At 37.1% G+C, this 26,968-nt stretch overlaps 1 protein-coding gene across 1 annotated transcript in view; it reads right to left on the bottom strand.

Annotated features, from left to right (window-relative positions):
* Nucleotides 1–624: 624 nt before the first annotated feature.
* The window catches only part of MTERF1 (mitochondrial transcription termination factor 1), a 221,132-nt gene continuing 194,788 nt past the window's right edge, over nt 625–26,968 (bottom strand). Inside the window, exons 1-4 of the transcript XR_009260493.1 lie at nt 8,693–8,841; nt 7,522–7,669; nt 2,168–2,407; nt 625–1,134 (exon numbers count right to left, since the gene is read on the bottom strand). The gene's annotated coding sequence lies outside the window, so the exon portion shown is untranslated. Of the gene's footprint in view, nt 1,135–2,167; nt 2,408–7,521; nt 7,670–8,692 lie in introns of the transcript that reaches the window.

The following is a 26,968-nucleotide window of genomic DNA, read 5'->3' as shown; positions in this document are numbered from 1 at the left end:
CTGCTCCCAATGAGAATCAGAGGAAGTGGCATGGGGGTTAGTGCTACTCCAGGATCACCTGATCACCTGCCTGTATAGTTAGGGTCCTCCCGAGAAACAGAACAAATAGAATGTATATATGTATATGACAGAGAGATTTATTTTTGTTTTAAGCAATTGGTTAATGCAATTATGGGGGCAGTATCAGGCTGGAAAGTCTGGCAGGTATCAGTGTTACAGTCATGAGTGCAAAGGCAGTCTGGAGGCAGAATTTCTTCCTCTTCTAGAGATCTCAGCCTTTTTTCTTAAGGCCTTCAACTGATTAGATGAGGCCTGCCCACATTATGGAGGATAGTCTGCTTTCCTCAAAGTCTACTGACTTAAATGTTAATCACATCTAAAAAATATTTTTACAGGGGCGCCTGGGTGGCGCAGTCGGTTAAGCGTCCGACTTCAGCCAGGTCACGATCTCGCGGTCCGTGAGTTCGAGCCCCGCGTCAGGCTCTGGGCTGATGGCTCGGAGCCTGGAGCCTGTTTCCGATTCTGTGTCTCCCTCTCTCTCTGCCCCTCCCCCGTTCATGCTCTGTCTCTCTCTGTCCCAAAAATAAAAAAAAATTTAAAAAATGTTGAAAAAAAAAATATTTTTACAGCAACATCTGTTGTGTTTGTACCATAGCCTAGCTAGGTTGGTGCATAAAATTAATCATCACACAGCTCTATGGTATAACTGGGGTGAATAGTTTTCATCCCTTCACTGACCCAACATATCAAAGATTCAGAGGTATGAAGTAGACATATGTCTACATTGCAGCCAGTGTGATAGAAACTGGGACCTTTAGTTAGTATAGTTGCTGCTTTATTCTACCCCAAGAAAATTCCTTCCAGAATTAGGTCTTTGAAAGGAGCCTTCTCTAAGGAATCTATCCTTGTCCTAAACTCAATCCGCCTCTCTAATCCAGACACTCTTTACTCCATACAACCCTTTAACTCCCTCAGTTGGATGCCCCAGCCACCATCTGGAAACTTCACCCCACCACACCCCTTGGTGCATCCTCTGTCTGCACTCTGAAACATCTCATACTCTGGCTTGATGTTCACTGAGCTATCTCTGCTCAGTTGTGGGCTCCAGAAGGGCTGACAGAGTCAACTCAGCTCCTGTGAGAGAAAACAAATACGGGTGCTTCAATTCTCGGTCGCTCAGTCTCCTCAAAAGTGAAAGCTTTGGCTTGCTTATCTTACAAGTAGGTGTGTCAGATTTAGAAAAACACACAAAAACAAACAAACAAAAAAAAAACCATGACATTTGAATGTTAGATAACAAACAGATGATTTTTAGTATAAATACATCCCATACTTGGGACATACACTAGAAAGTTATTCATTGTTGATCTAAGAACAAATAATTTTTTTGTAATAATATGTCCCATGTAACATTTGAGATGTACTTTTAAAAAAAATTATTCTTTGTTGACCTGAAATTCAAATTTAACTAGGCAATTTGTATTTTATCTGGCTATACTTCAAGATGACTTAAAACATAAAGACACTCCTCCAACGCATTCACTGTTTTTATCTCAGGGACTGGATTCCTTGGGCTGGTTTCCTATCTAGTAATAGATATTTTTTTGTAAGCAAGCCTGTCAGTCTTGTTTCTCTGTAACAATAGCTTCTGACCACCTCTCTTCCTAGTGCCATCTGCCCTGGAGGGATGGGGCCACTCCAGCTTTATTTCTCCTCCTAATCAGGGTATGGTGGGAGGAGTATCCACTTTGCCCTGTTGAGGTCAATATATTTTCATAGAAAGGATTACTGACATCCCTAGTCACCCAAACTCAAGACTCTAGAGCCAGGGGAATGTGAGTGGCTCAATTGGTTAAGCATCTGACTTCAGCTCAGGTTATGATCTCGCAGTTCATGAGTTTGAGCCCTGTGTCAGGCTCTGTGCTGACAGCTCAGAGCCTAGAACCTGCTTCATATTCTGTGTCTCTCTCTTTCTCCCTCTCTCTCTCTCCCCCTCTCCCTCTCTCTCTCTCTCTCTCTCTCTCTCTCTGTGTGTCTCAAAAATAAACAAACAAACAAACAAAAAAGACCCTTGTGCCATCCCCAATTCTCTCTTGCCTTTGGTCCTCCCTGCCTGGGCTTTATTCATAGTGTCTTTTCTATCCTTTGCCTTTTATCTCAGACATACCTTTAATCCACATTCATTATTGTTCACAGAGGTGACAACATAACCTCTGACTTTTTCTTCCTACCCACAACACCGGTCTTCTACAGTCCATCCACCACACTCCATGTCCTGAAGTTCAGTATCATTGTGAACATTCAGACACTCCCAAGGCTCAGAAGCATTCTGTTTCCAGAATGTCTGCCAAATGAAGTTCTCTATTTTGGCCTACTTCAAGTTTATCCCAACAGTCACACGTTTTTTCTGTTAAAAAAAAAAAAACAGTAAATTTTTTAGTCTTTGAGAGCTATATAGTTTCTGTCACAGTTACTCACCTCTGCTGTTGTTGCATGAAAGCAGCCATAGGCAATACATCAGTGAGTGGGCATGGCTGAGTTCCAGAACAACTTTATTTAGAAAAACAGGTTGCTGGGACAGATTTGGCCCATAGGCTGCAGTTTGCCGAGTCCTTCAATAGCTGACAAATCAAACCTGTTCTCCCAAATCCCAATGCAAGTGTTATTTTCCCTGTAAAGCTCTCTCTATTCCACCCAGATGGAAGTGACTCCTTCTTCACTTCATGTACTCAACACTTTATGTCTTTTTATGGCTGTGTCCACATTCTGCCTTGAACAGAGTCCATGCCTCATCTCTCTGTTGGAATATTAGGCATCCCCTGCAGAGGCCACTGTAATCCTTTACACAGGGTATGTTCAGTAAGAAAGTAGTGGTAGGAATAATGATCGAAAGCCATGGGAGAGTGAGTCTAGAGAAAGGGCAGGGGCTTGGTCAACTACAGCCTGCTGCTCTCCTTGGAAAAGTGTGAGTTCCCCTGAAGACCGTGGATCGACATAAAATGCCTTCTGGAGAAGCCCAACTTCCAGACCAGTTAGTCATTTAAACACATGGAAGCCTACCCCTTGAAAACAAATTAGCTAAGCATTCAGTTCCCCAGCCAGGAAGGTTGGTATTGCAAATGAATTTGGACTGAAACCATTTTCCTTATTGAAACACACCTAAGTTCTGAAAGAAATAGCTTCACCTGATCTGAACTGTCAACACATTCCTCCAAAATCCATCCCTTGAGAGAACATTGTTACCTGCTTCAGCTCAAAATGCACATGACTGCAAAGCATCTGAGTTTTTTGAAGCAGGGCTAGAAACAGCCAGGCCCTGTGTGCCTCACAGAAAGGGTTTCAGAGCTAGGAAGAATGAATTCAGGAAAAGAGCAACAATGCAAGTGGTTTATTTTAGCAAAATAACTAGGAAAGTTCAAAATTATTTTAAAGTTAGCACTTATTGAAAATTGCAAGCCAATTTATTTCTCTAGTTCTTTCATATTTTTATCAATTTTTGGACTTGGGGATAGTTTAGTTACTATACACTTTATTTTGTCTTTGTAATCATTATAAGTACATGTCATGTCTTCTTAATTAATCTGCAGGTTTCTCAAGGGTAGGATACACATTTTCTTTTCTTGCATACCACCTGGAGCATTATAATACCAGGGCCACAGCAAATGCTCAATAGGCATATAATCAATAACTGAATATATGGGACGCATTAACCTGCTAAAGTCTTTGGTGGGGGGATTAAGTTATTCAAGTTAATTTTTTTTTTAAAAGAATTCTCTTCTCTTGAAATCCTGATCCTACCTCCTTTCCAACCACCAATTAGTACCTGTATTTTAAGTCCTTTGGAATTTGTATAACAATAAGAGGGAAAAAGGAAAATTTTGCTTGTAGCTATGTTTTATTAGATTTAAGTCTTCTTTGATGGCACAACACACCGGCACTTGGATAGATGAAAAGCAGAACTTTTTGTTACTTGCCAAAGGACAGCAAGCTGCCAGGCAGGGCCACATGGAGGTTTACACCAGGGGGTGGAGGCAGTTTATGTATGTCAAGCAGAGTGGGGTTAACTAGGTTGAGCATGCTCCCTGTGAATTGGCTGATTTGAATAATTTCATAAGCTCTAGGACTTAGGGATTGTTTCTAGTTGTCTGGTACTTGGCCCAGGGGCAATTAGGTCTGCTGCATTGACTCCTGGTGTGTAGGAGTTCCATAAGAGAAGTCACAGGAATGTGGACTTGAGCTGCTCAAAAGGGGGAACTGACTTGCTTTCAAGCCAGGCCTCAAAACTGGATCAAGATGCATTTTTTAAATACCATATTAATGGGCTATAACACCCTCATCTACATTTCATGAAAGGAGGGGACTCCCTGTATTGTTCTTGTCTCTGTACCCTGATGGCTAGGATGGCAAAAGCATTCACAATTGAGTAAATAAAATGACTCCAGATTTTCACTTCTACCACAGGGCTGGAGGGTGGTCCACTGAGACTGCTAGCCTGAATTCGATACTTTCATTAGGTATTAATAAGACTTGCACTACAAGAAAAAAGTGTAGTAAATTCTAGTCAGGAAAAAAGTGAATACGATTAGTATTGCTCTGTCAAGAGATAATATCCATAATCTGGAATATTTTCATTTTATTGGAATGACAGACACAAATAAAATGATCAATGTTTATTGTACTGATCAAATCTGAGAGCAAAATGACATTTGGGGGTAAGAGAATTGGGAATGAGAGAAACAGAAACTGGCCAAATGCCAGCTAAATTGCAGTGGTTCTGTGGGGTAGAAGATAACAAAGCTTCAAAAGCCTAGCAGCAAAGGAAAGGTAAGAAATGAGACTGGATAACAGAAGCTCATGAGCTCTGGAAAGAGAGTCACTTATTTTATAAGATCACATGACACTAAGAGCATTTGGGGGTGGTTATCATAACTGATTGGCAAATAAAACCTAAAAGAAAATGCACCTAGATTTAGTGTACATAAATAGGAAATAATATCTTGGAAAGTATGTCTTGAAAAGTAAATTATTAGCCCAGTGAATGCACGAAAACAGACTTTAATAAATGGTATTACACCACTACAGTGTTTCTGTGTAAAGTAACACAAAATGCGGGCTCCATGAAAAACTCTAGACAAATTTAGAAAACTGCAAGTTAAACTAACTTAAATGGTTTCTTCATAACAGTACCAATCAAATTCTTTATTATGTTAACATATGTTGGGAACCTCCAAGAAGAAAGTATGGTGGGAGGGTCCTAGCCACAGAACCCTCCCCTCCTTTCATGGAATAGCACATGTAACTCTTGTTCCATAGAAAACTCTTTGATAAAGCCTAACATGATTTTTTTTTCCCATCTGTGTTAGCAACACGAGTTATTTTATTCTGTCAGAGAACTTAAGCAACTACATTCTGGAACCCATAAACACCATCCTGCCTCTTAGGGACTAACTAAAAAATTCTCCTCATGTCTAATATAGGTATTTATGTCCTCTGAGAAAATACATCTGGGGACATTTTGGGGAAAGATGATATACATATATGATAATATCAGCTCTCCTTAGTGCTAAAAACATAAAAATAAAAAACAAAGGCAGGATATGGTGAGCAATGAGAGAATATCACACCAATCCTAGTGTTAACCACTGTTCCATAATGTTCCTCTTCACCTACTTAATTAGAAGCCTAAAAAAAATCAGCTTAAATTCTGGAACCAAAGAGCAAGCTAAAAATAATATTAGTGACTAGAATTTCAATTTCTACAAGTCTTTGCAAACTGTGGCAGTGGTTTCTATTGAATAAGAGTCTGATTGAGACATCAAATAATATCAAATATCAGCATTTAGCTACTTAGCTTGACATGTCAAGCAGAGGCAAAAGCTGTAGTCAGCATTCTAGGAACAGTAGAATATGATAGGCAGGTCCTTGCCCAGCAATTTACCCAGTGATTCTGAGATAAATGGTCTGTCTCTCTTTTTTTTGCTATAAACTTCCTTGCAAAATATTGTGTTTCTGATATCCTAATGGGGCAATTATTTATTGATATTTTTAATGATGTAAGCTCATTTCATGACTGTCAAGAAACTACTGACATTATTTTTGATTCTTTATTTAGAATTCTACTAAATATTTATATGTTTATATGAGTCATAAACACATAGCCATGGAAGCTACTCTGAACTTTCTGATGTTACAAGGAAAACAGCCCAGAGGAAGTTGATGGGTTTCAGTAGCACCTCCAACAATGGCTTCTTTTATTGAAATATTGATTGAGTACATGCCATGTGCTAGGTCTTTTGTCCCCCAGCCTGCTCAGCTCTGTCATTAAAACTAAATGGCCAGGGCAGCCTAGTCAATCAGGCAGCTTTTGAATTATTTTCAGTGGCAAAAGGAATAGAATGAAGGTCACATAGCCACAGGTATCAAGCAGGCATCCTGGGCTCATATATTGCCATTGGCTAAAAGAACTCACACCTAGGAAACTACACCTTTAGAAAACTCAGGTATACCTATATGCCAGGTAGCAAAATTACAAACACCATTTCCAAAGGGGCAAAGAAAATGACCTTTCTTTATTTTCCTATAAGTATGGTGACCAAAATTGGAACAATTCCAATTTGCACCTTTTGTCCCAGTGTCTCAAGTGGTCTAACATTTCCCTCAGGTTTTTAAATTTTTTTTTAAATGAAGAATTATTAATAGCTGCACTGGTAGCTCTCTACTTTGTATTTTCAGCTTCTGACATGGTTGTCTAGTAGTGTGGGAGATATGGGAACAGATTTTGTTTCTACTTTAACCTCCCTTTCAAAGACAGCATGCATAGCACTTGCTGGTAAACATAGTGTCTTCAGGCAAGAGAGAGCTATCTCATGAAGTTAATTCCTCCCAGTTTGGGTGCTGGTAGGAGAAAAGACTCAACAGCACTGCCCCTAATTGCCATTGTTGGGTCTGCCAATTGTGCTGTGGCCTACACTACACCTACAGCCTTCAAAATGCATGAAGCCACTAGCTGTCAGTTGGCAGGATCAGTAGAAACTTGAGACTTCATTGCTTAGTTGGGAAACATGAATGGGAGCCGGAGCCTGGGCCATCATATAGAGCTTATAGAGACCAGCCTGAGTACTCTCATTACATGGTCTTGTTACTTATTGTTTGGTTTATGTACATATATCTGCATTAATTATTATTTGGTAATTTTGTTTTGTAACAAACTCAGCAGCAAAGAGGCCAAAAAACAAACAAAAAAGCAAAAAACTAAGTTCTGAATTTCAGTTTCACAACAAAGTTGATGATGAATGTGGACCTTGCAAAGAATGTTTATCAACACAACTTAGCATCTACCATGAGGGCTAAGTGACACCACTCCCCACATAAACACCAGAAAGATACATATCTACTGAAGAAGTACCAGCATTTATTCCAAAAGTTAGAAGTTAATTTAAGACTATATCCAAAAATGACCAAATGTATGCCTGCAGAAAGTACATTTACATATCACTCAGTGAAGCTTGACTTTTCATTTACCTCAGATGATTTTCTTCACTAACTTCGCCCACTTTGCATTCCAAGTTTTCTTTTGGACAAATGAAAAGTGAAGTGATAACTCTTCATGTGTTGGCTCCATTAGCAGAAGAACTGCACAGTTCAATGAGACTAGTTTTATGCCAGTGTCCTAGATAAATCAAAGAGAAAATTGGCTCCAGTAAAGGTTTGTTTTTCTTTATTCAGTTCATGAAATTGAAATACATCTTTTTGGATATTCATTCTGACATTACTGTGAATTCAGGTAAGAATTTCAATATTAAAGATAAAACTTTTGTGATATGTAAACACAAATTTTAGCGGAGTACAGTGTTGTGAGAAAAACAATATTCTTAATTAAGGAAACTTTGGTGCAGATATGTCCTTGAAATTGCATCCTAAAAAATGGCTATAGTCCACTAATGAAAATAGTAACTGTCTTTGCCAAAATATATAAATATTATACACACATAACTGAGCTATAAAACTTTATGAATAGGGCACCTGGGCGACTCAGTCAGTTAAGCATCCCATTCTTGATTTTGGCTCAGGTCATGATCTTACAGTTTATGAGATCTAGGCCTGTGTTGGGCATGGAGCTGCTTAAGATTCTCTCTCCTCCTCTCTCTCTCTCTGTCCTTCCTCTACCTGTGTTTTCCCTCTCTCTCTCTTTCAAAATAAATAAGTGAACTTTAAAAAAACAAAACAAAACCTTTATGTGGAAGCTGGCGTTCAACATCTTTATGGAAATAACACTTTCTTTGCTGCCTGCCATCCAGGTCTGCCCCTAAAGTTTGTAGAACTGATGGCAAGAATAGCAATGGAAACCCACATACCATAAGTCTTAAGTTTTTGTAAGTTATGAATCAAGCTATCAAACTGCTAAATAAAATATGTTTAATCGTACTATCACAAATATACTTTCAGTAATGGCCTAGAAAGCCAGGTTATAATTTAGAATCCCCAGAATCCTTGAAATCCCTTTCTGTAATTTCTCACCCTAACCTGAGCTCTTCTTCCTTCAGTTCCCTCTGGCACAACAAGGGATCTCATACAAATAGGCAAGGAGATACCAAACTAGACCATGTGTCAAAGCTCTATTAACAGTACCTGCTCTGGCTACAAACCAAACAGTTATCCCTTACCCAAATCTTAGGCCATGGAGGATCCATACCAGTAGTGAGATACACCCTTGGAAGGAAGTACCCAAGGAAGATGGCTTCCCATCTCTGGGAGCATGTCTGGACCATCTGGGCAAGGAATTCTGGGACCTTAGTCACATGGGTATTTGTCTGATAGTACATGTCTTCTTGGCCCCTTAGATTGGAGTTGAGCTGAAAAAAAGGTCAGAAGTGAGCTCTAAAGTGTAGGGCCATGGGCAACAGTCTATTTTGCTCAGATTTAGGTCTAAGAGTAGTACTGACTTAACTAATCTTGCACATGAAACCCCAGTTTATTTAATAGACATTCATCATCTAGTTAAACCCTTCACATGTTCTTCAAACCAATCAAATCAATTGCATTTTAAAAATGTTTGAGGTTGGGGCGCCTGGGTGGCTCAGTTGGTTGGGCATTCTACTTCAGCTCAGGTTGTGATCTCACACTTCATGAGTTTGAGCCCCACATCGGGCTCTATGCTGACAGCTCAGAGCCTGGAGCCTGTTTCAGATATATATTCATTCTCTCTCTCTCTCTCTCTCTCTCTCTCTCTCTCTCTCTCTCTTTCTCTCTCTTTCTTTCTGCCATTTCTTTTTATTTACAGTTTGTGTTCAATACAAATAAATTCCATAAAATGAGAAGCTATTATGAATCAAAGCATAAATACACAAACATAATATACAATACAAAATAGTACCACATTCAGGCTTGAAACAAAACGGAATGTTCATTCACACATACAGTTATCTTGAGATCTGTTGGATATGGTTATTCTGGTGTAGGTCCTAAAGATGGAAAAAAATGACTTTGGCTATCAAGACCACTATGGTCATATTAGGTACTGGAACATCTAAGCTTCAGTATATAACCATGCGAACTAAAGATCTTAGAGTGTCTATTTTTTAAAAAGCTTTCTGTGCTTTGAGGCAGTTGTGAAAAGATTTACTTTCTAGAATGAAGCCCACTTGAGGCTTAGGACCAGGTTCTAACTATCTAAAGATATTGACTAACAGAAAGTGTTCCAAATGTAGCTATTCTGATTCAGAGTTTTAAAGAAAAGTATTTACAAAAAGAGTATAGAAGTTTTTCTGAATATAATGTAGGTAAGCTTCCAGTGTTCACTTTACAAATACTTGATTTACAATTTTGGCTCTTGTACATATTTGCCTTTTTAAAAAAAATTTTTTTAAGAGAGATACAGAATCCAAAGCAGGCTCCAGGCTCTGAGCTGTCAGCACAGAGCCCAATATGGAGCTCAAACCCATGAACGTGAGATCATGTCCTGAGCTGAAGTTGGATGCTCCACTGACTGAGCCACCCAGGTGCCCCACTCATATTTGCCTTTTTAATTTCAAGATCTGTCAGGGGGTACCTTGATGGCTCAGTTGGTTAGGCTTCTGACTCTTGGTTTGACTTGACTCATGATCTCACTGTTTGTGAGATTCATCATCTAGTTAAAACCTTCACATGTTCTTCAATCCAATGATATTTGGCATCCTCAACATTTCCTGTGTCAATAAAATAAGGGGTGGAATTACATCCAACGAAGACCTGTTTTTTCCTTGTCACACCGGGTGTCCAGACACCATTTGGATTGAGTTTAGAAGATGGAGAAATATAGATGTTTCTTGGCCTGAGTCTCTTAACGTTAGAGATGTAGAAGGGAGAATGAGATCATGAAGAGACTGTTGACTGCAGAGCACCGCCTGTAACCACGGTGGTAGCATTAACTGGATTTGGAGCAGTCCAGGTATTGTGGGAGGAGTTACTTGAAAGTGTACAACAGTTGTTTTATTTGAATAAATCTGCCTGGGTAGGAGCAGTGCCAGATGTAGCAGCCCCAGTCTGAGCCTGGCCACCAACACTCTGCCCACATCCACTCCGTCAGTGTCAGCGCAAGGTGAGTGGAGAATCGCTGGCTCACAGTGGGCTCAGGCAAGGTAAAAAATGTTTGAGGTTTTAAAAAACCACTTTTAAATTCAAGTTAAGTGCCTAAAAATGGTATTGAAATACACATAGACATTTACACATGTTCTAGCATATTGTTGATGTTGAAATATTTTTAAAACAGTATAGACAACATACAAGGTCAAATAGGCATTACTTAGTGTGGCTGAAGTAGACTCATGATTCCTTATTAAAGATGCTTCTCCATGGAATTCCCCATCTGATTAAATTATTCCACCAACATCACCTTCCATATATGTGCTTCAGGAAAAATTCTAGACTTTAGCCTTGATTTCTTGATTTCTCACTTTTTACAATCAATCTCTTGTATCTATCCAAGTCATTTTGATTCAACCTCTAACTCATATCCTAAAGCCATCTTCTTTTCTTTACTACCAACACCTTAGTCTAAACTACCAGATTTACATCTATTAAGGAAAATGAACTGATGTGGCAAGGAGTCTAATCCCAGTCCCTAGTGGTCACTGTTCTTCTTTTCTAGATGTCTGAGCTAGCCTCTGGATGAAATGTCAATGGTCTGGCTCCTGGTTAATTCTTTGACACCCTGCCCACTATGTTCCAGCCACACTAGCTAACTTTTTGGGCCCTGAAAATGACAAACTTACTCTTGCTTTGCGGCCTCTGAACCAGCTGTCTGGCTGTCTCTGTCCAGACAGGTCTTCCCCTTGTCTTAGCATGGCTGCCTATTTCTTGTCATTCAGACCTCAGCCTACATGTTATCTTCTCAGAGGAGCCTCCCTGACCATGTATTCTAACTTGGATCCACCCTGTCATGCTTTATTACCTCTGCTTATTTTAATTGTCTGCATTACACATGTTTAGATGTATGTGTCATCTCCTCCTAGCTAGGATATAAGCCCCATTGACAGTATAAGTCTTGTTTATGTTGTACAACTTTGTTTCTCTACAATGGAGAACAGTGCTTGGTACCTACAGGTGCCCAATAAATGTTTGTCAAATGAATGGAGAAATAGATGTTTCAGAACAGAGCCTGATAGTTTGATAAAAGGACTATCAAATTATTCTACCTGACTGGTATTTTTGGTATCAAACACTGTCTAAATAAATGAGTTAAAATCTGAGAGCTCAACACTTCTTTTAGGGGTAGGAATTAATTGTGTAATATTTGTAGTAGGATATAATCAAGATCCACCTTAAAAATATTGGGTGTATTATTTGTTTCATTTGTGCATCACTGAATGATTTACATTGTACTGGGTAGTCCTAGAACTTACCTGTTTAACTTTCCTAATGTCTGATCCACCAATTAACATGTGAAGCTCTGCACATGAAGCTCTTGGCCAGAATTTTAACAGAATCAAAATCAGAATCCCTTGTGATGCTCCAGCAAAGAAACTCATCAGTATTCTGAGAAGAAAAAGAAAAAAGGAAAAAATTATTGTCTTAGATAAGAAGTCTTGGGTTATAGACTATTTAATACTTAATCTTTTGTATTAATTTCTCTCCTAAAAAGAAGAATGTGCCTCAGTTTGCAATTACAGGGCAATGGGGACTGGAGTGATAGAGATAGGGAACAGAGGATGATTGCACATGTGTGAATTGCCCATTGACTAATAACTTGAAGTATTAACTGGTTCTAAGTTCCTTTCTTCTTCACTTCTCCTATGATTGTAGCCTTTAGTTCTGTGAGATATAAGTCTTCATTAACCACAGGAGAAATTTATCAGTTCAAAGCTCAAACTGAAGCAGTGGTGTGTTGGTAAATGTTCAGGAAATGGCTCTCTAGAAACAGAGCCCTGATTTATGGTGTTTGTTGGTTTCTGTAGTGTAAATAACCCCAGGATAGCTGATTTCAAGCTACCAATGAGACTTAATGTGGAGTTAGGAAGAGATGCTAATAATTAGTTTTTATGAGCTAGTATGACCTGGCTGTAGCACACAACTGAATCAAAAATACAAATTCCATTTCAAATTCATAAAGTTTGATGCACATACAAGACAGAAAACGAATGATAACAGATAAAATGAGGTGGATCAACTTCACATTCTATTGCAAGACATTAAAAAGAAACAACTTTAAGCAGGAGAGAGAGGAGAAGGAAGTTTAGAAAGAAGCGATATTAGGGGTGCCTGGCTGCCTCAGTCAGTAGAGCATGCAACTCTTTTTTTTTAAATTTTTTTTAATGTTTTTATTTTTACTTTTGAGACAGAGAGAGACAGAGCATGAGCAGGGGAGGGGCAGAGAGAGGGGGAGACACAGAATCTGAAGCAGGCTCCAGGCTCTGAGCTGTCAGCACAGAGCCCGACACGGGGCTTGAACTCACGGAGTGTGAGATCATGACCTGAGCTGAAGTCGGACACTTAACTGACTGAGCCACCCAGGTGCCCCAGGAGCATGCAACTCTTGATCTTGGGATTGTGAGTTCAAGCCTCATGTTTGATGTAGAGATTACTTAAAGATAAAATCTTTCAAAAAAGGAAAGAAGTGATGTTCTTTTTATTCTCCCCAGCTTTACTGAGATATAATTGACATATAGCATTGTTTAAGGTGTACAATATGATTGTTTAAGTCTAAGGTATCCATTGTGGTTTAGACTTGAATTTCCTGATGTTTAGTGTTGATGAGCATCTTCTCATGTACCTGCTGGCCATTTGTATATCTTCTTTAGAAAAATATCTACTCAGGTTCTTTGCCCATTTTTTTAATTGGACTGTTTGAGGTTTTTTTGTTTGTTTTTTGTTTGTTTGTTTGTTTTTGCTATTGAGTTGCATGAACTCTTTACACATTTCAGATATTAATCCCTTACCAGATACATGTTTTACAAATATTTTCTTCCATTCTGTAGGCTGTCTTTTCATTTTGTTAATTGTTTCTTTTGCTGTTGTTTCTTTTTTTGATTGAAGCTTTTTAGTTTGATGTAGTTCCCCTTTTTAAATTTTACTTTTGTTGCTTGTGCTTTTGGTATCACATCCCAAAAAATCATTGTCAAGATGAATGTCAAAATTTTCCCTATGTTTTCTTCTAGGACTTTTATGGTTTCAGGTCTTACATTTAAGTCTTTAATCCATTTTGAGTTAATTTTTGTGAGTGGTGTAAGAGAGTGCTCTGATTTCATTCTTTTGCATGTAGATATCCAGTTTTTCCAATATCATTTATTGAAGAGACTATCTTTTCCCTGTTGAGTATTCTTGGCTTCCATGTCAAATATTTGTTGACTGTATATGTGAGAGTTTATTTTTGGGCTCTCAATTCTGCTCCATTGGTCTATGTGTCTGTTTTTTTGCTAGTACTGTACTGTTTTGATTACTGTAGGCTTGTAATATAGTTTGAAACCAGGAAGTGTGATGCCTCCAGCTTGCTCCTTCTTTCTCAGGATTGCTGTGACTATTTGGGATCTTTTTTGGTTCCAAATGAATTTCAGGATAGTTTTTTCTGTTTCTGTGAAAAAATGCCATTGACATTTTGATAGAGCTTGCATTGAATCTATAGATGACTTTGAGTTGTATGGTCGTTTTAACAAAATTCATCCAATCAATGAACATGGGATGTCTTTCCATTTATTTGTGTCATCTTAAGTTGCTTTCACCAAAATCTTATTATTTTCATTGTATAGATCTTTCACCTCGTTGGTTAATTTATTCCTAAGTATATTATTATTTTGATGCTATTGAAAGTGGGATTGTTTTCTTTATTTTTTCTCAGATAGTTCATTGTTAGTGTGTAAAAGCACAACTGATTTTTGTGTGTTGATTTAGAATCTTGCAACTTGACTAAATTCATTTAGTAGTTCTAACAGTTTTTAGGTGGACTCTAGGATTATCTATATTTAAGATCATATCATCTGCAAAGAGACAATTTACTTCTTCCATTTTGATTCCTTTTATTTTTCTTGCCTAATTGCTCTGTCTAGGATTTCCACTAGTATGTTGAGTAGGAGTGGTGAGAATCTTGTCTTTTTCCTGATCTTAGAGGAAAAGCTTTCACCTTTCACCAATGAGTGTGATGTTAGCTCTTATCATAAAGGGCCTTTATTATGTCGAGGCATGTTCTTTCTGTACCCAATTTGTTTAGAGTGTTCATCATGACAGGGTGTTGTATTTTATTGAATGCTTTCTGCATTTGTTGAGTAGATCATATGATTTTAATCTTTCATTTTATTAGTGTGGTGTATCACATTTATTGATTTGCATATGTTGAATTCTCCTTGTGTCCCAGAAATACATTTTTCCCTTTTTGATTGATTGATTGATTTTTACATTACTTTCCAAGCCAGAGATAAATACTATTTGATCATGTTTATGATCCTTTTAACGTGCTGCTGAATTCAGTTTTCTAGTATTATGTTGAGAACTTTTATACCTATATTCATCAGCTATATTGGCCTGTAGTTTTTATTTTCTTGTATTGTCTTTATCTGGGTTTGGTATCAGAGTAATGCTAGCTTCTTAAAATGAGTTTGGGACTATTCCTTTCTTTTCAGTTTTTGAAAGAATTTAAGAAATATTGGTATTGGGGTGTGTAGGTGGCTCAGTTGGTTAAGTGTCCAACTCTTGATTTGGGCTTTGGTCATGATCTCACGGTTTCTGGGTTCAAGCTCCGTATGAGACTCTGTGCTGACAGTGTGGTGCATGCTTTGTATTCTCTCTCTCCTCTGCACCTCCCCAACTTGTGTTTTCTTTCTCAAAATAAGTAAACTTAAGAAAGAAAGAAAGAAAGAAAGAAAGAAAGAAAGAAAGAAAGAAAGAAAGAAAGAAAGAAAGAAAGAAAGAAAGAAAGAAAAGAAAGAAAGAAGAAAGAAAGAAGAAAGAAAGAAAATAAAGAAAGATTGGTATTAGTTCTTTAAATGTTTGGTTGAATTAATCAATGGAGCCATTTGGTCCTGGGCTTTTATTTGTTGTGAAATTTTTCACTACTGATTCAATCTCTTTACTCATTATTGGTCTGTTCAGATTTTCTGTTTCTTCATGGTAAATTCTTAGTAAGTTGTATGTTTCTTGCAATTCATCCATTTCTTTTAGATTATCCAGTTTGGGGGGATATGATTGTTCATAGTGATCTCTTAAGATGCTTTGTATTTCTGTGGTATCAATTATGAGATCTACTCTTTCATTTTAAACATTATTTATTTGAGTCTTTTGTTCTTAGTCTGGTAAAGGTTTGTAATTTTGTTTATCTTTTCCAAAAACCAATCTTAGTTTCATTGATCTTTTTTATGGTTTTTCTGATCTCTGTTTCATTTACTTCCTAACTTTTTAATTTTTTTCCTTCTGCTAACTTTGGACTTGATTTGTTCTTCTTTTCCTAGTTCCTACAGATATAAGGTTAGGTTGTTTATTTGAGATCTTTCTTCTTTCTTAATGCAGGACTTTATCACTATAATCATTCTATTTAGAACCACTTTTGCTGTATCCCCTAAGTTTTGGTATGTTATGTTTCCATATGTGTTTGTTTCATGATCTTGTTTTATTTCCATTTTGATTTCTTCTTTGACCCATTGTTGAGGAGTGTGTTGTTTAATTTCCACATACTGTGATTTTTCCCACTTTCCTCCTATTATTTCTAATCTCATACCATTTTTGTCAGAAAAGATACTTGGTATGATTTCAGTCGTTTTAGTTTACAAAGGCTTTTGTGGCCTAATAACATTATCTAACCTGAAGAGTGTGCCATGTGCACTTGAGAAGAATAACTATTTTGCTACTCTTGGATGGAATGTTCTGTATTTGTCTATGAGGTACATTTGGTCTAAAGTATATTTCAAATACCATATTTCCTTAATATTCTGTCTAAATGATAAGGGCACTTGCTTATTTGAAAGTAGGGCATTGAAGTTCCCCACTATTGTTGCATTGTTGTCTCTTTCTCTCTTCAGATCTGTTAGTATTTTCTTAATATATTTAGGTGCTTCCGTGTTAGGCATCTATATATTGTTATCTCCTTGATGAATTTAGCTCTTTCTCATTTTATAATGATTTTCTTTGTTTCTCATTACAGCTTTTGACTTAAAGTCTTGTCTGATAGTAGTTTGGCAATTCCTGCTCTCTTTTGGTTTCCATTTAAATTAAATATCTTTTTCCAATCTTTCACTTTTAACCTATGTATGTATGTCCTTAAAGCTGAAGTGAGTCTCTTGTAGGTAGTATATAGTTGGATTTTGTTTTTATATCCATTCAGTCACCCTATGTCTTTCAATTGGAGAATTTAATTTATTTACATTCAAATTAATTATTGATAGGTAAGGACTTACTAATGCCATCTTATTAATTGTTTTCTGGCTGTTTTATAGTTCCCTGTTTCATTTTTCCTTTTTTGCTATCTTCAGCTGTCTTCATTGTGAATTGATGATTTTCCATAGTGATAAGCCTTGATTCCCTTTTCTTTATCTTTGTATATCTACTTTTGGTTTTTGCTTTGAGGTTACCATGAGGCTTACATGAAACATCTTTTAGATATAATTGAGTTTTTAAAGCTGCTATCAGCATTTTAAACTGATAGCAACTTAACTGTGATCAAATATAAAAACTCTACCCTCTTACTCCCACCTATGCCAGAGAAAAATGATATTCTTTAGCAATATGTTAGTATCAATCTAGAAAAGTAGAGTGAGATGATAGATGAAAGTGGAGGATGCTAGAGTAGATAAAACCTGTGTCCCTACCAGGGATAGGAAACTAATCAAAGCAACGTTTTCTCCAAGAGTGAGAGGAAGTGCACTGGTCCAGGGATACCTGGAACTCTGGGGGTGGGCAGAAGAACTCTGGGGTTGTCACTGTTCTTGGCATGTGGGCAGAAGAACTGGAGACAATAGCTATGAAGCACATTAGAGCAGAGTGCTACTGACAACCCAGAGTCTTTCCCAAAGGCTCATAAAGTGATGCCCTTCCCTTTGTTCTTGGTCTTCCCTGAGCCCACAAGAAGGATAGGGAAGAACTGGGTGGGGTTGAAAATATGAAGGTCTTGGAGGTTAGGATGAGAAGGCTAAAGAGGGCACAACTGTATAGATCTAGAAGTGTTTCTTAGATTACAGACATCATTCATATACATATTCTCTCTCTCTCTCTCTCTCTCACACACACACACACACACACACACACACACACACACACACAAATGAGGGGCAAAAGAACAGAGCAAAAGAGACCCAGGTACCATAGATGAGTTCCATCTGGAGCAGGAGGCCTGCAGAGATGGAGACTGCAGAGGCTAAAATCAGCCACTTCTTGTCCCAAATTCTCTTCATGGCAGTTGCCCATGCCCCTGGGAGTTTAGAATTAGCCCTAGGAATGAGGAGGGTGAAAGGACCTTGAGAGGGTGAAAACTCCTCAATAGACTGTGCTTTAAACTTATAACTAAAATTTCTCAGTAGAGTAAGGAAATCTAAGATTCAGTTTTCTGCTCTCAATTGGAAATGAGGGCTTTGAATTTAAAATCCAAAAGTTAAATTGAGTTGAGATGGGGTGACCTATCTCAATTTGCTCTAGGATGTGGGATTTTCACTGCCAAAACCTGGTAAATCTTGGGCAAACCAGGATGATTGGTCCTCCTAGTTGTAGATAGAAGAAAAGTGACATTTTTCAATGCCCAATTTTGTGACTGAAATTCATACCCACTTAATTTAAAAAGGCCAATCTTGAACTTTCCAACATGGAGGGATTCCCACATAACACCCTGGAATGGACACTGATGTAGCTATACAGATCCCTCTTTAAGAAAGGCCTTACTGGAGCACCTGGGTGGCTCAGTCAGTTTACGCATCCAACTTCAGCTCAGGTCATGATCTCACGGTTTGTGGATTCAAACGCCGCATTGGGCTCTGTGCTGACAGCTCAGAGCCTGGAGCCTGCTTCAGATTCTGTCTCCCTCTCTCTCTATGCCCCTCCCTGGTTCACTTGCTCTCTCTCTCTCTCTCTCTCTCTCTCTCAAAAATAAATAAACATTAACAAAAATTTTTTAAAAGAAATAAAGGCTTATTGCCCCAGCAACAAGGAGTGCTGTTGGTGGACAGCATAGCTGTATTGCTCTGTAGGGTTTGCCTTAGCTCTGAAGTCACAACCTCTCCCAAGGTCAGACACCTTTTTGTGGCTGCCCCCATCCAGCAGCTGATCATGCATAAGTATAAAGGCTGGCCATCTTCTCCCAGCTCAAGACAAAACTGAATGGCCATTATAGCACTATAGCATCCCCATGAGGTAGGCTAAGGCTATTGTTAGGCCTGCATTGCAGCCTCTGCTTAATCCTGTTTCATTACCCTCCTTTCCACAAGTGTTAATGCCTAGGGCACTCCCTAATAAACATCCAGCATACTAAGCTCTATTTCAGAGTCTGCTTTCTGGAGAACCAAACTTCAACCCAAATCAATGCCCTCCTTTCAATTTGCTGTCAGTCTGTTGCCTGAAACCACCTCACAAGGACATATAACTTATGGGAGACTCACTAGCTAAGCCTGAGGAAAACCAGTTTGCCCTAAGGGGCTAAGTAACTGTCTTCTTTTATTCTGCCAAGTTTTCAGGACAAGAAGGTGCAACTCCCAGTAAGAACACTATAAATTTATTGAATGAATGACCAGGGCAGGGTCAGCTTCATGGATAGATGATCTGTACACAGGCCCCCCATCTCTCACAGAAGGACATCACATTTGGCTTAATGCTCTGCTGTCAAGGTCTTAAAAATCGTAATTTTTGAACAAGAGGTCCCACAGTTTCATTTTGCACTGGGTCCTGCAAATCATGGAGCTAGTTCTAGACCTGGGTCTCCCCAAGAACTAGCTTATCCTCATCTCCCCAGGACTCTACCTAGCTATAAGGGAGTGGCAGGAAAGCAGAGAGGATCTGCCAATGCCAGCCCTTGCTCTTTACAAATCTTCCTTCTATTTCTTTCTTTCAAAAAGGACTTGCTCTGGTTTCTGCTGGAGAGCTTCCTATCTCTGCTTGGCATAATGCTTTAATAATGCTACCCTTAAACTTTAATCTAAAAAGTAGACAGGAATTTTTAAAAAATCAGAAAGGAAAATCAAACCTCTGTAATTGAAAGAGATAAGGTTAGGGGCAGAAGAAATAACAAGAAGATACCTAGCTGAAGTGGTGGCATTTAATCAGGCATTAGGCAGTAAGTGGGTAAGGCACTTGCAGAATGATAAGAACCAGCCTGGGCCCTCTAATGGAACTTTTGTCAAGGCTTTCGATGTTACAATGCCCTTTAAAAACCATTTACTCCTCTGCCCTTATGTTTTTGTCCAGGCCTTCAGGTGAAAATGAAAAAAATGGAAAGAAAGATGCTAGCTCTATTGACTTTTTTTTTTTCCAAAGAAAAAACAGACCACAGGCTTCATATGAAATCCTTTTCCAGAGTGAATGGCCCTCAGAAACAGGACTGGCTCCATAATTTGCAGGGGATAGTGCAAAATGAAAATGTGGCATCCCTTGTTCAAATTATTTAAAATTTCAAGATAACAGAAGAGCACAAAACCAGATTGAGGGCACTTCTGAGCCCAGGGGCCCTGTGTGACTGCACAGGTCACATGCCCATGAAGCTGGACCTGGTTAGGAGTCTCTGAAGATTTGTACTATTCTCATTATCTAACTTAATAATGCTTCTTCTTCCATTTTCAAAGCACCAGGGATATGATAATTGTGTGTGTGTGTGTGTGTGTGTACGCACACACATGCCTATGTGTTAATTTAAGCTACACTCTAGGGACAGTTAGTTGTCCTAATTCAGAAATTAACCTTCTAGGGTATTTATATAACACTATATCAGAAAATCTACACTCCAGATGTCACTACTTTAAGTATTTAGCCATTATTATTTCTCACCAAATCTTTGGCTAACTGGCATAATTAATGTTATAAATGTGCTTTCATTGGTGAAATTAATAGAAATAAATGAAATCACTGAAAATAAAGATATGCTGTGGTTCAGATGTTCGGGAGACACTATCTAGACTTTCAAAACCAGAATATAATAATCTAGTATCTATTGTGGCCTATATTCTTGTGATAACGGCCTGAGTCTTGATACCCTAATGTGTTCCATTCAACCATTGTTTTTAAGGATTCTTTTTCTTAATTAATCAATTAATTAATTTTTAAATTCCATAGTTTGATATTAGTTTCAAGTGTACAATAGTAATTCTATACATGACTCTGTGTTCATCAGGATAAGTGTACTCTTAATCCTCTTCACCCATTTCACCAAACCCCCTACCCACCATCCCTTTGGTTTGTTTCTCTATAGTTAAGACTCTGTTTTTTTGGTTTGTTTCTTTTCTTCTTTGTTTTGTTTCTTAGATTTTACATATGAGTGAAATAATATGGTATTTCTTGCTCTGGCTGACTTATTTCACTTAGCTTTATATCTTCTAGATCCATCCATGTTGTTTTAAATGGCAAGATTTCTGTCTTTTTTATGGCTAATATTGCATTATATGTGTGTGTGTATATATATATATATGTGTGTGTGTGTGTGTGTGTGTATACATACACATATATGTGTGTGTATGTATATATACCACATCTTCTTTATTCATCCATCTTTTGTTGGATATGTGTATTGCTTCCATATTTCAGCTATTGTAAATAATGCTGCAATAAACATAAGGGTGCATATATCTTTTCAAATTAGTATTTTTTTTGTATTCTTTGGGTAAATAGTAGTAGAATTACTAAATCACATGATAATTCTGTTTTTAATTTTTTGAGGAGTCCCTGTACTGTTTTACACAGTGGCTGCGCCAGTTTGCATTCCCACCAAAAGTACATGAGTGTTCCCTTTCCCCACATCATGGCCAACACTTATTGTTTCTTGCATTTTTTATTGTAGCCATTCTGACAGGTGTGAGGTAATATCTCATTGTGGTTTTGATTTGCATTTCCCTGATGATGAGTAATGTTGAGCATCATTTCATGCATCTGTTTTCCACCTGAATATCTTCTTTGGAAAAATGTCTGTTCATGTCTTCTGCCTATTTTTAATTGGATTATTTGGGGGGGGGGTGTTGAGTTGTAGAAGTTCTTTATATATTTTGTGTACTAACCCCTTATTGGATATATCATTTACAAATATCTTCTTCTATTCAGTAGGTTGTCTTTTTTGTTGATTGTCTTTTTTGTTTTGTTTTGTTTTGTTTTTGCGATACAGAAGCTTTTTATTTTGATGCAGTCCCAATACTTTATTTTTGCTTTGGTTTCCCTTGCCTCAGAAGACATATCTAGAAGAATGTTGCTATGACCAATATCAGAGAAATTACTGATGATGCTCTCTTCTAGGATTTCTATGGCTTCAGGTCTCACATGTAGGCTTTTAATCTGTTTTGAGTTTATGTACAATGTAAAAAAGGGGTCCAGTTGGTCCAGTTTCATTCTTTTGCAGCTAGCTGTCCAGTTTTCCCAGCGCCATTTGTTAAAGAGATCATCTGTTCCCTGTTGTATATTTTTTCCTGCTTTGTCATATATCAGTTGACGATATAATCATGGGTTTATTTCTGGGCTTTCTATTCTGTTCCATTGATTTTATGTATCTGTTTTTGTGCCACTACCATACTGTTTTGATTGCTGCAGCTTTGTTTTATATCTTGAAATCTGGGATCGTGATACCTCCACCTTTGTTCTTCCTTTTCAATATTGCTTTGACTATTCAGGGTCTTTTGTGGTTCCATACAAATTTTAGAATTATTTATTCTTGTTCTGTGAAAAATGCTATTGATGTTTTGATAGAGATTGCATTAAATCTGTAGATTGCTTTATGTAGTATGGCCATTTTAACAATATCTGTCCTCCCAATCAATAAGCACAAAATATCTTTCCATTTGTATATGTTGTGTTCAATTTCTTTCATCAATGTTTTAAAGTTTTCAGAGTATACGTCCCTCATTTCCTTGGTTAAATTTATTCCTAGGTATTTTATTATTTTCGGTGCAATTATAAGTGAGATTGCTTTCTTAATTTCTCTTTCTGCTACTTCATTATTAGAGTACAGAAATGCAACATACTTCTGTGTGTTAATTTTGTATCATGCAAGCCTACTGAATTCGTTTATGGGTTCTATTAGTTTTTTGGTGGGGTCTTTAGGGTTTTCTATATATTGTATCATGTCATCTGAAAAAAATGAAAGTTTTACTTTTTCCTTACCAACTTGGATGCCTTTTGTTTATTCTTCTTGTCTCATTGCCATAGCTAGCTAGGACTTCGCAGTACTATGTTGAATTAAAGTGGTGAATGTAAACATCCTTGTCTTGTTCCTGACCTTAGGGGAAAATCTTTCAGTTCTTCACCATTGGAGTGTGATGTTAGTTGTAGGTTTTTCATATATGGCCTTTAGTATGTTGAAGTGTGTTCCCTCTAAGTCTACTTTGTTGAGGTGTTTTTTTTTTAATCATGAATGAATGTCATATTTGGTCAAATGCTTTTTCTGCATCTATTGAAATAATCATGTTTTTTTATCCTTTCTCTTACTGATATAACGTATCATGCTGGTGGACTTGTGAATACTGAACCACACTTGCACCCTGGGAATAAACCCCACTTGATTATGGTGCATTATTTTTTACTGTATTGTTGGATTTGGTTTGCTAATATTTTATTGAGGATTTTTGCATCTGTGTTCATCAGAGATACTGGCCTGTCCTCTTTTTTTGTTATGTCTTTATCTGGTTTTGGTATCAGGTAATTCTGGCCTCATATAATAAGTTTGGAAGCTTTCCTTCTTCTTCTATTTTTTGGAATAGTTTGAGAAGAATAGGTATTAACTCTTCTTTGAATATGTGGTAGAATTCACCTGGGAAGCTGTCTGGTCCTGGACTTGTCTTTGTTACAGATTTTACTTCTTCCTGATTCAGTTTTGGGAGGTTATAAGTTCTGAGGATTCTTGTTGTTGATATAAAGGTAAGAATTCTTTATCTAGAATATTGGTGCATCTGACTCAAATGAGCATTTTATGGAGGTGTAGTTGGATTACCTGAAAGGACAAAGAACTAGGACTTCATCAGACTTGAAGAACAACTTAGATCCAGAACAAGTCAGGGATATCTTCTCCCAGTACTTCTATTCAACATTGTACTGGAGAGCCTAGCCAGGACAATTAAGCAAGAAAATGGAGTAAAGGGTATCCAGATTGAAAAGAAAAAAGTAAAACTATTTTTAATTGCAAATACAGATGATCTTTCATATAGAAAATCCTAAGGAAACCATTAAAATAAAAAAACTATTGGAAATGATAAAAAAAAAAAGTTCAGCAAGTTTGCAGAATACAAGATGAATATAAAAAATTATATTTTTATTTACTTACAATGAAAAATCCAAAAATAAGATTAAGGAAACAAACAATTCCATTTACAATAATATCGAAAAGAATAAAATACTTTGGAATAAATTTAACAAAGGAAGTGCAAAGCATACAGTGTGAAAATTCCAAAATATTGTTGAAAGAAATGAAAGAACACCAAAATAAATAGAAAGACAACCTATGTTCTTGGATCAGAAGACTTAATGTTGTTAAGATAACAACATTCCCCAAACTGATCTGCAAATTTAATGTAATACCTATTAAAATCCCAGCTAATATCTGATCCTGAAACTGATATTGAAATGCAAGGGTCCCAGAATATTCCAAAGACTTAAAAATTAAGAACAGGGGTACCTGGGTGGCTCAGTCAATTGGGCATCCAACTCTTGATTTTGGCTCAGGTCATCATCCCAGGGTCATGAGATTGAACCTACAATCAGCCTCCATGCTGAGTGTGGAGCCTAATTAAGATTCTCTTTCTCTCTCTCCCTCTGCCCCTCTCCCCTCCTCATGCACTCTCTCTAAGATAAAAAAAAAAATAAGAACAAAGTTGGAGGACAAAATCTCACTTCCTGATTTGGGAAAGAGGGAAGAGTATTGTCAGGGAGGATAGAATCCAAATATTCCTTCCACACTTTGGGTCATAGATTTTAAGTGAATCCAGTCAATGCAACTGTGTTTACCCAAATACATCCAGGAAGTGAAGGGTGTTTGTAAGGGAGTATCAAGGGTAGTTGAAATAAAAAACAAACAAAAAAATAGAACAACAAATATAATCAGTAAATAGGCCACAGGTAAATATTTGACTTTCTTTTATCTACTAAATATTTTCCTATGCCCCCCCCCCGTTTTTTTGTCCATGTTAGGAAAAAAAAAAATAGAATTATCCATATCACTTATTAATCCCAGCTGGATGTAAAGGCATCTCCAACAATAATCCTTCTCTCTCCTATCTTTCATTCTTTACCTTGTTCCATTCTCAGGTAGGATTTCTACAAATATAATGCCCTCCAGTCACACAGAGTATCTTGCCCAATGCTGCTATTAGATATGGTTCTTTCTAACACAGTACCCTTTCATTGCCATGTGAGATATGAGTCCTATCCAACCCTTATTGACCCCTCCAAGAAACTGTCTCAATCACTGTGCTTATGTGTCAAAGTCACACTCTTTGGTGACCATACTCTGTGGACACATGGTAAAAGGGTAAATACTGTGCTTGACCCCTTCACCTCCTGATTTCTCCTCAGCATTACTGGGACATTCCTCCTCCATTCTCCCAAGATAAAATGAGTCTTCCACAGTATCCAATTTTGTACTCCATCTCTCCAAATTCCCTTTTAAGCTTCTATTAATTTCACTTTGCAACTTCTTAGTCACATCTTTGAGTCCTCTGCCAAATGCAGGTGACTTCAAGTAAAAGCCAGTAGTGTGGAGAGACAGGCAGTGTCATGAATATATACATTCAATGATGTACGGTGGAAAACAGCAAATACATAACTTCAGATTTCTGTGTTTAGCAAATTGGTTAACGTGCAGAGAACATTATAGAACCCAAGTGTAAATCAAGCCATATTGACTAAAGAACCTAACTCATAAATTATATACATATGTATATATATATATATATATATATATATATATATATATGTGTGTGTGTGTGTGTGTGTGTGTGTGTGTGTACCTTTGATTATATAGAAAGATGTTTCAACATAGGGATTATTAAAAGAAAACCTGCCCCTCAACTACATGAAATAAAATCCCCATGCAGTGACAAAGCATTGTAAACAAATATGAAGCCTCTGAAATATAGAAAATAAAAGAAAACCAAGAATTCCATTAAATATGTAGCTGCATTCATACTCAACCATACCCATGCTTCAGTTAGACTTTGGAAAAATCTCTGGCTTATTTCTTTTGATTTTGACTCCTGTGTCTTTCTTTAAAAATATCAGTTCATTCACCAAACATTGAATTTGTAATAGGTCATTCTACATTTTAATTTCAGTCACATGAAACACCAACTGAAGAATCTGAGCCAGTCATTTTATTCACGAGTCTCAGCTCTACATAAGAACAAAATACTCTTATTATTAAACAAACAAACAAACAATTAAGGTGTATATGTTCATCAGTAAATTTTTAAAAATATTATTTACATTGTAGCATGTTCACAACAGCTGTCCTTACACATAGGCATTTGATGCTTGGCTAATTCAGTGACTTTTACATTACAGGTGCTCAATTAATAGATGCAGAATTGATTTTACCTCCTCTACCCTATTCCTCAATGCCTAAAATTTCTTTAATAAGTCACAGTGCTTATCTAGAGGCAAGACTGAAAATCTGAGTACCCCTTGAAATGTAAAACATTGACTTAAATTCATACCGAGGTATAAATGCCTTTTATTAAGCTAGATATTGTTAGGGGAGAGAGACTACTAGTTTTAGAGCTTGGAGTGGTCCAATATACGATGGGAGTACATGATACTTCTCATATTGATGATCTTTCAAAGGTTGACTCTGTTTTGTAGGTACATACATGAATTGTGAACTGTTCTCAAAAAGTAGTTATCAACTTTTATACATCCAAAAACACCAAAAGGAAATTTTTTAAGTAAAATAATTTGGAAATTTATGCTTTACACTACACATGTGAAACACAAAGAATTTATATCAATAGGAAAAGACAAGCTCCCTAACTGAACAATAAATATGACAGGGTCAGGAAAAGGTAAGCTATTTAATATTAATATTACCAATATGTAAGGATTCAAGGATAATAAATTCCAGTCAAAATGTAAAATTAGTATGTCCTAAGGGTAGTCAAGCAAGTTGTATGAAATAAATGCCTTAGGAATATTCTTTTATAACCCAAGATTCCCACCTCTAGAGCTCCTAAGGAAGTATTCAAAATGTGTATAAAAATTTATATTCTAGGAGGATTATTTCAAGATTATTTTTGAGTCATAAATTGAAAAGCTGAAATTTCCAAAAATAGAAAAGCAATAACTGTTCCAAAAGTAGAAAAGCAATAATTATGAAATGAAATTTTCTGTAGCCATTGAACATCATTTCATAGAA

The sequence above is a fragment of the Neofelis nebulosa genome, chromosome 4 (genome assembly GCF_028018385.1).
Source record: "Neofelis nebulosa isolate mNeoNeb1 chromosome 4, mNeoNeb1.pri, whole genome shotgun sequence".
Lineage (NCBI taxonomy): Eukaryota > Metazoa > Chordata > Mammalia > Carnivora > Felidae > Neofelis > Neofelis nebulosa.
The sequence above is the reverse complement of the archived record's forward strand: the minus strand, read 5'-3'. Positions and strand labels throughout refer to the sequence as shown.